At 45.9% G+C, this 9,942-nt stretch overlaps 1 pseudogene; it reads right to left on the minus strand.

Annotated features, from left to right (window-relative positions):
• Positions 1-9,537: 9,537 nt before the first annotated feature.
• Positions 9,538-9,656, minus strand: LOC134911986 (5S ribosomal RNA; annotated as a pseudogene).
• Between the last annotated feature and the right edge of the window lie 286 nt (positions 9,657-9,942).

Below are 9,942 nucleotides of genomic sequence, written 5' to 3' on the forward strand. Positions count from 1 at the left end.
CCACTGCCGAGTCCACAATCCTCTCCTGGCAGAAATGGACATTGCGTTTATTTTAGATGCCAGCCGGCAAATATCCCTCTGTGCATCTCTCATGTATAAGACTGCGTCTTTAATGTGCTCTACGGTTAGCAATATAGAGTCCCTGTCTAAGGTATCAATGTTTTCTGACAGGGAATCTGACCACGCAGCTGCAGCACTGCACATCCATGCAGAAGCAATAGCTTGTCTCAGTATAATGCCTGAGTGTGTATATACAGACTTCAGGATAGCCTCCTGCTTTCTATCTGCAGGTTCCTTTAAGGCGGCCGTGTCCGGAGACGGTAGTGCCACCTTCTTTGACAAGCGTGTGAGCGCTTTATCCACCCTCGGGGATGTCTCCCAACGTGACCTATCCTCTGGCGGGAAAGGGTACGCCATTAGTAACTTTTTAGAAATTACCAGTTTCTTATCGGGGGAAGCCCACGCTTCTTCACACACTTCATTTAATTCATCAGAAGGGGGAAAAACCACTGGTAGTTTTTTCTCCCCAAACATAATACCCTTTTTTGTGGTACCTGGGGTAATATCAGAAATATGCAACACATTTTCCATTGCCGTAATCATGTAACGGGTGGCTCTATTGGAATGTACACTAGTCTCATCATCGTCGACACTGGAGTCGGTATCCGTGTCGACATCTGTGTCTGCCATCTGAGGTAGCGGGCGTTTTAGAGCCCCTGATGGCTTTTGAGACGTCTGGGCAGGCACGGGCTGAGAAGCCGGCTGTCCCACATCTGATATGTCGTCAAACCTTTTATGTAAGGAGTTGACACTGTCGCGTAATTCCTTCCACATAACCATCCACTCAGGTGTCGACCCCGCAGGGGGTGACATCACATTTATCGGCACCTGCTCCGCCTCCACATAAGCCTCCTCATCAAACATGTTGACACAGCCGTACCGACACACCGCACACACACAGGGAATGCTCTGACTGAGGACAGGACCCCACAAAGTCCTTTGGGGAGACAGAGAGAGAGTATGCCAGCACACACCAGAGCGCTATATATATAGGGATTCACACTACCCACAGTGATTTTTCCCCTATAGCTGCTGATATTACACAGATTGCGCCTAAATATAGTGCCCCCCCTCTCTTTTTTACCCTATGTAGTCTGGAAACTGCAGGGGAGAGCCTGGGGAGCGTCCTTCCAGCGGAGCTGTGAGGGAAAATGGCGCCAGTGTGCTGAGGGAGATAGCCCCGCCCCTTTTTCGGCGGACTTTCTCCCGCTTTTTTATGGATCCTGGCAGGGGTATTTTTCACATATATAGCCTCTGGGACTATATATTGTGATTATTTTGCCAGTAAGGTACCCTTATTGCAGCCCCAGGGCGCCCCCCCCCCCCCCAGCGCCCTGCACCCATCAGTGACCGGAGTGTGTGGTGTGCATGGGGAGCAATGGCGCACAGCTGCAGTGCTGTGCGCTACCTTAATGAAGACCGAAGTTTTCTGCCGCCGATTTTCAGGAACATCTTCTTGCTTCCGGCTTTGCAAGGGGGACGGCGGCGCGGCTCCGGGACCGGACGACCGAGGCTGGGCCTGTGTTCGATCCCTCTGGAGCTAATGGTGTCCAGTAGCCTAAGAAGCCCAAGCTAGCTGCAAGCAGGTAGGTCCGCTTCTCTCCCCTAAGTCCCTCGTAGCAGTGAGTCTGTTGCCAGCAGATCTCACTGAAAATAAAAAACCTAAATATAACTTTCTTTTCTAAGAGCTCAGGAGAGCTCCTAGTGTGCATCCAGCTCGGCCGGGCACAAAATTCTAACAGAGGTCTGGAGGAGGGTCATAGAGGGAGGAGCCAGTGCACACCAGGTAGTCCTAAAGCTTTCTTTAGTTGTGCCCAGTCTCCTGCGGAGCCGCTATTCCCCATGGTCCTTACGGAGTTCCCAGCATCCACTAGGACGTCAGAGAAAGGATTAATTAGTGGCCTAATTTCCAGCTGTGAATTATCTCATTAAGGCTGGGTAATATAGCTGTTATCAGCTGATACTGAGACCGTTTTAATAACATTTAATTGATCCTATAGAATGCCCTCAGTGGATAGCCTCAACAGGATGAATTTAGACCATGATTAGTTGCCAAACATAAGTATATACACGGTAGGTGAATAAAATAAACGCAGTCTGCAAAGAGTACACATGCACTGCTTAAAGTTTGACATGAGGGTAGTAGACTCAAATCCGTGGCACTGTTACCACACATTGGTTTATACCTGATTAAAGTTGGCATAGATCTAGACAGTTAATCTAGTATAGTAATAAACTAGTTGTGCCCATGGCTTATTGTGATAAGGGAACGGCTCTGATATTCCCCTTCTGGGGCTGAGTGTGTCTGCTCATGATGTATTCCTAAATATTAATAATAATTAAATCTGAAAAGGAGGTAAGTATTCGGAAAATAGAGAAGAATTGATTGGGTAATGGACTGGAGCTAGGAGGATTTAAATAATAGCTTAGGTTAATTGATGTTTTGAGTCATAATGACTACTGTATCTGGGACACGGTAAAGCTATAAATATTAGGGACACCCAAGATACTAAGAAATGCTAATAAACAATTGTTAAAAGAATTGTGAGTAGGTGCGTAGGTGATGGTAGTGTCTAATGGAAATTGGAACCATTTACCGATGAGATAATGAAGGATGTGTGCTGTGATGTGTAATGACACAAATGCAATTGTTATGTATTGGCAATGTGGAATGGGAACAACTAAAGGATAATGAATAACTGAAACCTAATAGTGTGTAAAATACAATGGGGAAGGTGAGAATTGATGGTGGGCGATGGGAAAATATAAGGATGGGTCAACACGGTGTTAAGTGACAAATATAATCATACATGTATAAAGTATGGAGTAATGCTAGAATAAATGAAATAATATTGAGGAGGGGGGGGGGGGGTTGTGATTAAGGTGTGTGGGTGTATGTACGAAGAAGTGAGTATATGTAGGAGTTGGATTGTGTGGTATTGCTGCCGGATGACCTGGTGAAAGCAGGGTGCATATACCGTAGAGCGGGTGGTCTTCTGTTTGCCGGCGGTCGGGCTCCCGGCGCTCAGTATACCGGCGCCGGGAGCCCGACAGCCGGCATACCGACACTTATTTTCCCTCGTGGGGGTCCACGACCCCCATAGAGGGAGAATAAAATAGTGTGGCGCGCGTAGCGCGCCACCGTGCCCGTAGCGTGGCGAGCGCAGCGAGCCCGCAAGGGGCTCATTTGCGCTCGCCAAGCTGTCGGTAAGCCGGCGGTCGGGCTCCCGGCGCCGGGATGCTGGTCGCCGGGAGCCCGACCGCCGGCCAGCCGTAGTGAACCCCCGTAGAGCCGTGTACAGGTTAGTTGAAATTATAAATAAAAAGGTTAAAGGTGTAGCCACATTGTTGGATCAGTATGGGTGTCATAAGAATACACTATAATTGATATACTCATTTAGACCTGAAGGTTTTAGCCCTCCCAGCTTGAAGATCCATTCACTTTCTTTCTTGATGAGTTCTTTGCTTAGATCACCCCCACGTATGCCCAAGTGAACTCTGTCAAGACCAAACGCTCGCATTTCACATGGAGAATCATGGTGATGAGCATGGAAATGCCTGGCTACCGATGTCAATTTTTTGCCTTTCTGAAGATCAGATGAGGCATTTCTGATGGTACCCATATGTTCCAGGATTCGGGTTTTAAATTTCCTTGTGGTCATACCAATGTAACGTTGGTTGCAGCTGCAGATTAAGCAGTAGACCATTCCTTCTGTGTTACAGTTAAAGAAATGTCGTATTTGAATATCACGACCTAATCTATCTGTAACCTTGTCTGTAATCTGGATCTGAGGACAAGCTTTACATTGTCCACAGGGAAAGGACCCAGTTGTATTACTGATTTTGGTGGGATTACGTGTAAAGTGGCTCTGCACGAGCATGTCCTTCACGTTATTTGCTCTCCTCCAGCTAATTTGGAGTGTGGAATCCAATAAAGGTGATAGGTCTGCATCAAGGTGCAGAACCGGTAAATGTTTATGGATTGCATTCTTTATCTGACGCCATTCTGGGCAAAAGGTACCTACAAAACGGATTTTAGTTTCATCTTTTTCATCCTTTGGTTTGTCTTGGAAAATTAGGGTATCTCTTTTTGTTTTAAGAACAGCTTTCTGAGCTCTTTTCAAAGAACGTTTGCTGTAACCCTGTGTTTGTAGTCTAGTCGCAAGTTCCTGACTTTTCTGTTTATAAACACTGTCTTCTGTGCAGTTGCGTCTGAGTCTGAGAAATTCCCCTTTAGGAATATTCTCGATAGTGGGCGGAAAATGTGAACTGGTCTGGTACAAAATACTGTTGGTAGCTGTATCCTTTCGAATTTCGATACAATTCAGTAGCCAGAGTTCCATTGGCAGTTTTATAAATGTTGAGATCGAGAAAAGATACCATTTCTTTGCTTATAGTATGGGTCAAGAACAGGGGTGGGCAATTATTTCAGCTGAGGGGCCACTTGACATTTCCTGTCAGTATCCGAGGGCCACACACAAAATAGCAGCTCCCCCCACTTGCCAAAAATATAGGGACGTGGCTTCATGTGGAAGGAGTGTGAACAAAAAATAATACAGATTCGTATTAGGTTGCACAATAGTCTCCATTATTCAAATTGCGCCACTTACACACATTACAGCAGGTAGAGCCCCTTTTACACAGTACGGAAGGTAGAGTCCCCTTTTACACATTGACATTTTATTTAGGATAATTATTGCGCAGCAAGCAAATTATCCAGTGTCTTATGGCCCCTGGGGAAAGGTGTGACACAGTGACAGAACACGGGGGGTGTGACACAGTGACAGAACACGAGGGGTCACAGCTAAGAGTTGGCACACACACAGTCCAGTCTCTGGGGGCAGCCAGCATCTTCGGGGAAGCTGGACATGCCCCCGGAGCGAAAGAGAAAAGACCCACCAGGCCATGCCCCTTTTAGATTAAGCCACACACCCTTTTTGGGCACCACACTGCTTGAGCCGGGGGGGGGGGGGATTGTAATAGTACAGAGTGTGCTCCGGTTGTCACGGTGACAGAACATGGTGGGGTTGACAGTGACAGAACACCATGGGGGTGACACGGTGACAGTACATGGGGGGTGTGACACAGTGACAGAACATGGGGGGGTGACACGGTGACAGAACACGGTGGGGGTGACACGGTGACAGCACACGGGGGGTGACAGTGACAGAACACGGGGGGTGACAGTGACAGAACACGGGGGGTGACAGTGACAGAACACGGGGGGTGACAGTGACAGAACACGGGGTGTGTGACACAGTGACAGAACACGGGGGGGTGACACAGTGACAGAACACGGGGGGTGACAGTGACAGAACACGGGGGGTGTTACACAGTGACAGAACACGGGGGGGGGTGACAGTGACAGAACACGGGGGGGTGACAGTGACAGAACACGGGGGGGTGACACGGTGACAGAACACGGGGGGGTGACACGGTGACAGAACACGGGGGGGGTGACACAGTGACAGAGCACGGTAGGGGTGACAGTGACAGAACACGGTGGGGGTGACTGACAGAACACGGTGGGGGTGACAGTGACAGAACACGGTGGGGGTGACACGGTGACAGAACACGGTGGGGGTGACACGGTGACAGAACACGGTGGGGGTGACACGGTGACAGAAAACGGGGGGGGTGACACAGTGACAGAACACGGTGGGGGTGACACAGTGACAGAACACGGTGGGGGTGACACAGTGACAGAACACGGTGGGGGTGACACAGTGACAGAACACGGTGGGGGTGACACAGTGACAGAACACGGGGGTGTGACACAGTGACAGAACACGGGGGGTGTGATACGGTGACAGAACACGGGGGTGTGATACAGTGACAGAACACGGGGGGGTGACACGGTGACAGAACACGGGGGGTGTGACACAGTGACAGAACACGGGGGGGGGGTGACACGGTGACAGAACACAGGAGGGTTTGGTACAGCGAGAGCTAAAGATCTCTCCCCCCAAACTAAAAACAGTCTGACGCCACTGTCCGCACACACAAATACACACACACACTCTCACATATATATATATATATATATACACACACACACACACACACACACACACACACACACACACACACACACACACTTTCTCTCACTCACTTTTCCCATTAACTTACTGATCTGGCTGGCAGTGGCAGGAGGGATGGATCTGCAGCAGTCTGGCTCTTGTCCCGTGTAGCTCCACCCCCTGAGGTCCGTGTAGCCCCGCCCCCTTTTCGGCTGAACAGAGCCGTTATCACTGGGGAGTCTGGAGGCGGGAGGAGGAGGCTGCTACAACGCAGCAGCAGCAGCAGCAGGGGAGAGAGGCGCCGCTGGCAGCTTGGAGGTACTGCAGTGCAGAGCAATGACAAGCAGCTCAGCTGGTCGGGCCGCTTGTCATTGCTTGCTGGTGGGAGGCAGTGGGCCAGGCAGGATCGGTTTGCGGGCCGCATCCGGCCCGCGGGCCGTATTTTGCCCACCCCTAGTCAAGACGATATTGAGATTGTTGTCGTTCAGTAAATTGATAAAATCAAGTAGGAGTTGTTCATCACTGTCCCAGATCACAGGAATATCATCTATGAATCTGAGCCAATTTAGAATGTGTTGTGTGTATTTCTGATTCTCATCACTGAACACAATAGTTTGTTCCCACCAGCCGAGGAACAGATTTGCATACGTGGGAGCACAAGCTGCTCCCATCGCTGTCCCTCGGATCTGCTGGAAAAATTGATCACCAAATGTGAAGAAATTCTTGTTAAGAACAAAACTCAACAATTCGCAAAGAAAATCATTGAAATAATTTTTTTCTTTCATGTCCAGAAAGAACTTAGTTGCTTGTACACCTTGTTGATGAGAGATGCTGCTGTACAGGGCCTCAACATCCAAGGTAACTAGAATACAGTCTGTATCTACACAGATATCATGTAATTTACGTAATAAATAAGATGTATCTCTCAGATAGGAGGGTAGTGTTAAGACATGTTCCCTGAGATGTAGGTCCAAGAATTTGCTAGGTATCTCCAATAATCCCCCATTTCCGGAGACAATAGGCCTGCCTGGTGGTTTCTTGATGTTCTTATGTATCTTTGGTAAAAGATAAAACGTGGGTACTCTGGGGTTGGAGACTGTGAGGTATTTGACCTCTTGTTGTGTAATAGTTCCTAGAGCCGATGCTTCTTCGATCATATGCATGTACTGTCTATGGAATTTGACTGTTGGGTTGAGTGGTAATCTCAGATAGCACAAGGTGTCTAAGAGTTGTCTTAGTGCTTCTTCCTCGTACATGGGGACAGGCCATATCACAATATTGCCCCTTTTATCTGAGGGCTTGAGAACTATATCCTTCCATGACTGGATTTCTTTGAGAGCAAGTCGCTCTCTATATTTCAGATTTTTAGTACAGCATCTTGTCTTGGAGTTCATTTGGATCTCATCGAATTCTCTCGACACCAGATCCAAGAAGACCTTAATCTCTGGACTGTTGTTATCTGGTGGAAAAAAGGTTGACTTCACCTTACATGTGGGTCTGGTATTCTGTACCGGTAACGTATTCGAGGGTGATTCCATGTATAATTCCTCCAGGGTCTGGATTGCCGTTATTTCCTCTTCAGATAGAGGTGTATGAAAAGATGTTGAGGTGGATGGTTCCTCCAGTATGGAGGTAGTCAGAATTGGTCCGGTAATCATAGGTAGTGAAGTGTCCGTCGTATCCTTGTTGCTAATTTTAGCAAAAAAATTTTTTAATAATAATTTACGGCCAAAAAGCCTGAGATCTTTTTCCCATTTAAACCTGTTAAATGGTGATGTGGGTGAGAATGAAAGTCCTTTGCTTAAGACTTCCACTTGATCTTCCGTTAGGATTGTAGTGCTGAGATTGATGATCTGTAGTCTGTCTGTAGTTAGTACTTCCGGGTTTTCCGTATTGGGTAATGAGAGGTCCTTGGGGGATCCCAATCGCGATTGTTTTTGTCGGTGTTTCGTCCCCCCTCGTCTCGTCTTCCCTGAGGTTTGTTTCTGCCTCTTGAGCGTTGACCTTTCCCTAAAAAAGGATCCTCACTGTTGTAGCGTTTCGATGTTGCTGAGGCTCCTTCCAGATGTTCTGTAGAGGAGTCTTCACTATATGAGGATTCTCTTTCAGAAGAGCTAATATCTTCTCTTGTTTGTCCTCCTCTACCTCTAGGGGTATAGGTGCTCCAATGGAATATATTTCCTTGAGAGAAATCACTTTTATCCCTATGGAATTTGATACGTTTTCGTTCTATTATAGAAGTTTCGTACGTATCCAATTCCTTTTTATATTTGTCAAAAGTGTTTTGGAAGGTAAGATCCTTCTCCCAGGTTTCTAATGTTTTGCCTAATTCATCAATACTCTTTTCAACTTGATCTAAAACTAGATTATCATGTTTGATAAGTATCAGGGTCAACTCATGGGAGCATTTCAATAGGACTGCTTCCCATTCCGCCTTTAAATTCACTGTGGCCAGAGGAAAGGAAGGAAAAACACGGGGTCGTCGGCCTCTGGGTGAGATCTTGGTTTTGTGATAGTTCTCTAAGGTAGTAATGTCCCACGTATGTAAGTCTAATCCTTTTTTGAAAATTTTTATGTAGTTTAGAAAGATCTGTTCTCCAATCTTTGGGAGTAGCTGGATTCTGAAATGTGTCTGAAAAAATATCACCGTATTCTTCTAGGTTTCTACGTTTAGATATCAGTGCTGTTTTTAATGAAAATGTAGTCATAGTATTTGGTGAGGTTGCGAGTATTAAAATGATTTGTAGGAAGTGTAACAATTCTTACGGAACCACGTAAAGAACAGAAGACAGTAGGAAAGAGATCCTATTGACGAGAAAGATTTTTATGACCGTGCAGGTATTAGGAGGCTGAGAGACTACTCAGCATGGAAATACTTAACAAGAGAGGGAGGGAATACCGCACAGGATATGGTAAGTATAAGCAAATTATATTATAAAACCAAAGTCAAATGATTACAAGAAAACAATGTTTTCTAATTCTAATATTACTTGGTGGTGCACCCTGAGTCAGTATAAGAACATAGGAAAATGTAGAGAAAAGAAGACTCTTTTGTGGGCGCACTCTTTAACTTGAAATGAATATAGAAATTAGTCTAAATATATTAAAATTCAAATTTTAATGATTCAAAAAAATTAAGATAATAAGTGGTTCATAAAGAAAATAATAGTCAAAACGATAATACATACAAATAGCACAGAGTGCTGATACAGGATAGAAGCTAAATTCTGGCTGACGGAAGAAATTCTGAGTGTTTATGAACAATATAGTTTGAATTTTTGGACGGTACGTTCTACTGATAAACACAACACTGTAATATGTTCCTTGTAAGAGTATAATTAATACAAATAAAGCAGTCTGGACGCTGGTTATACTTATGAATAGTATAAGGGTGGAAAATAAGATGGCAGTGTGAATCTTCTGTCAGTGTTAGACACTGTATGGGCTAAACCAATAAGCTCTACTAAACTGAGTATTCCTCAATGGTCACCCACTTGAGTACTGACCCAGCCCAACACTGATTAGCTTCCGAGATCAGACGGCTTCGGGCGTTTCCAGTGTGGTATGATAGTAGAGGAAATGAAGAATAGTTGGAAGCTCTGGAATCACTGATGAGAGTTCACGAAATTACATAGTTATTAAGATAGATATCAGAGATGGAGGGAACCAGATGGATCTGCTGCCAATGTTAGACAGAGACAGGGACGTGGCCCTGAATCAATGGTGAGAGTCCACGAAGTACAGAAAAGAAGGAAATGAGAGAACAGTACTTGTAATTTTGACAGTATTGTAATTTGGACAGTATTGGAATAAATAGTAGCATCAATTATTGTAAATGGCTGGATTCTAATGATATCGTAAT

The sequence above is a fragment of the Pseudophryne corroboree genome, chromosome 4, assembly GCF_028390025.1.
Source record: "Pseudophryne corroboree isolate aPseCor3 chromosome 4, aPseCor3.hap2, whole genome shotgun sequence".
In the NCBI taxonomy this organism is placed as follows: Eukaryota; Metazoa; Chordata; class Amphibia; order Anura; family Myobatrachidae; genus Pseudophryne; species Pseudophryne corroboree.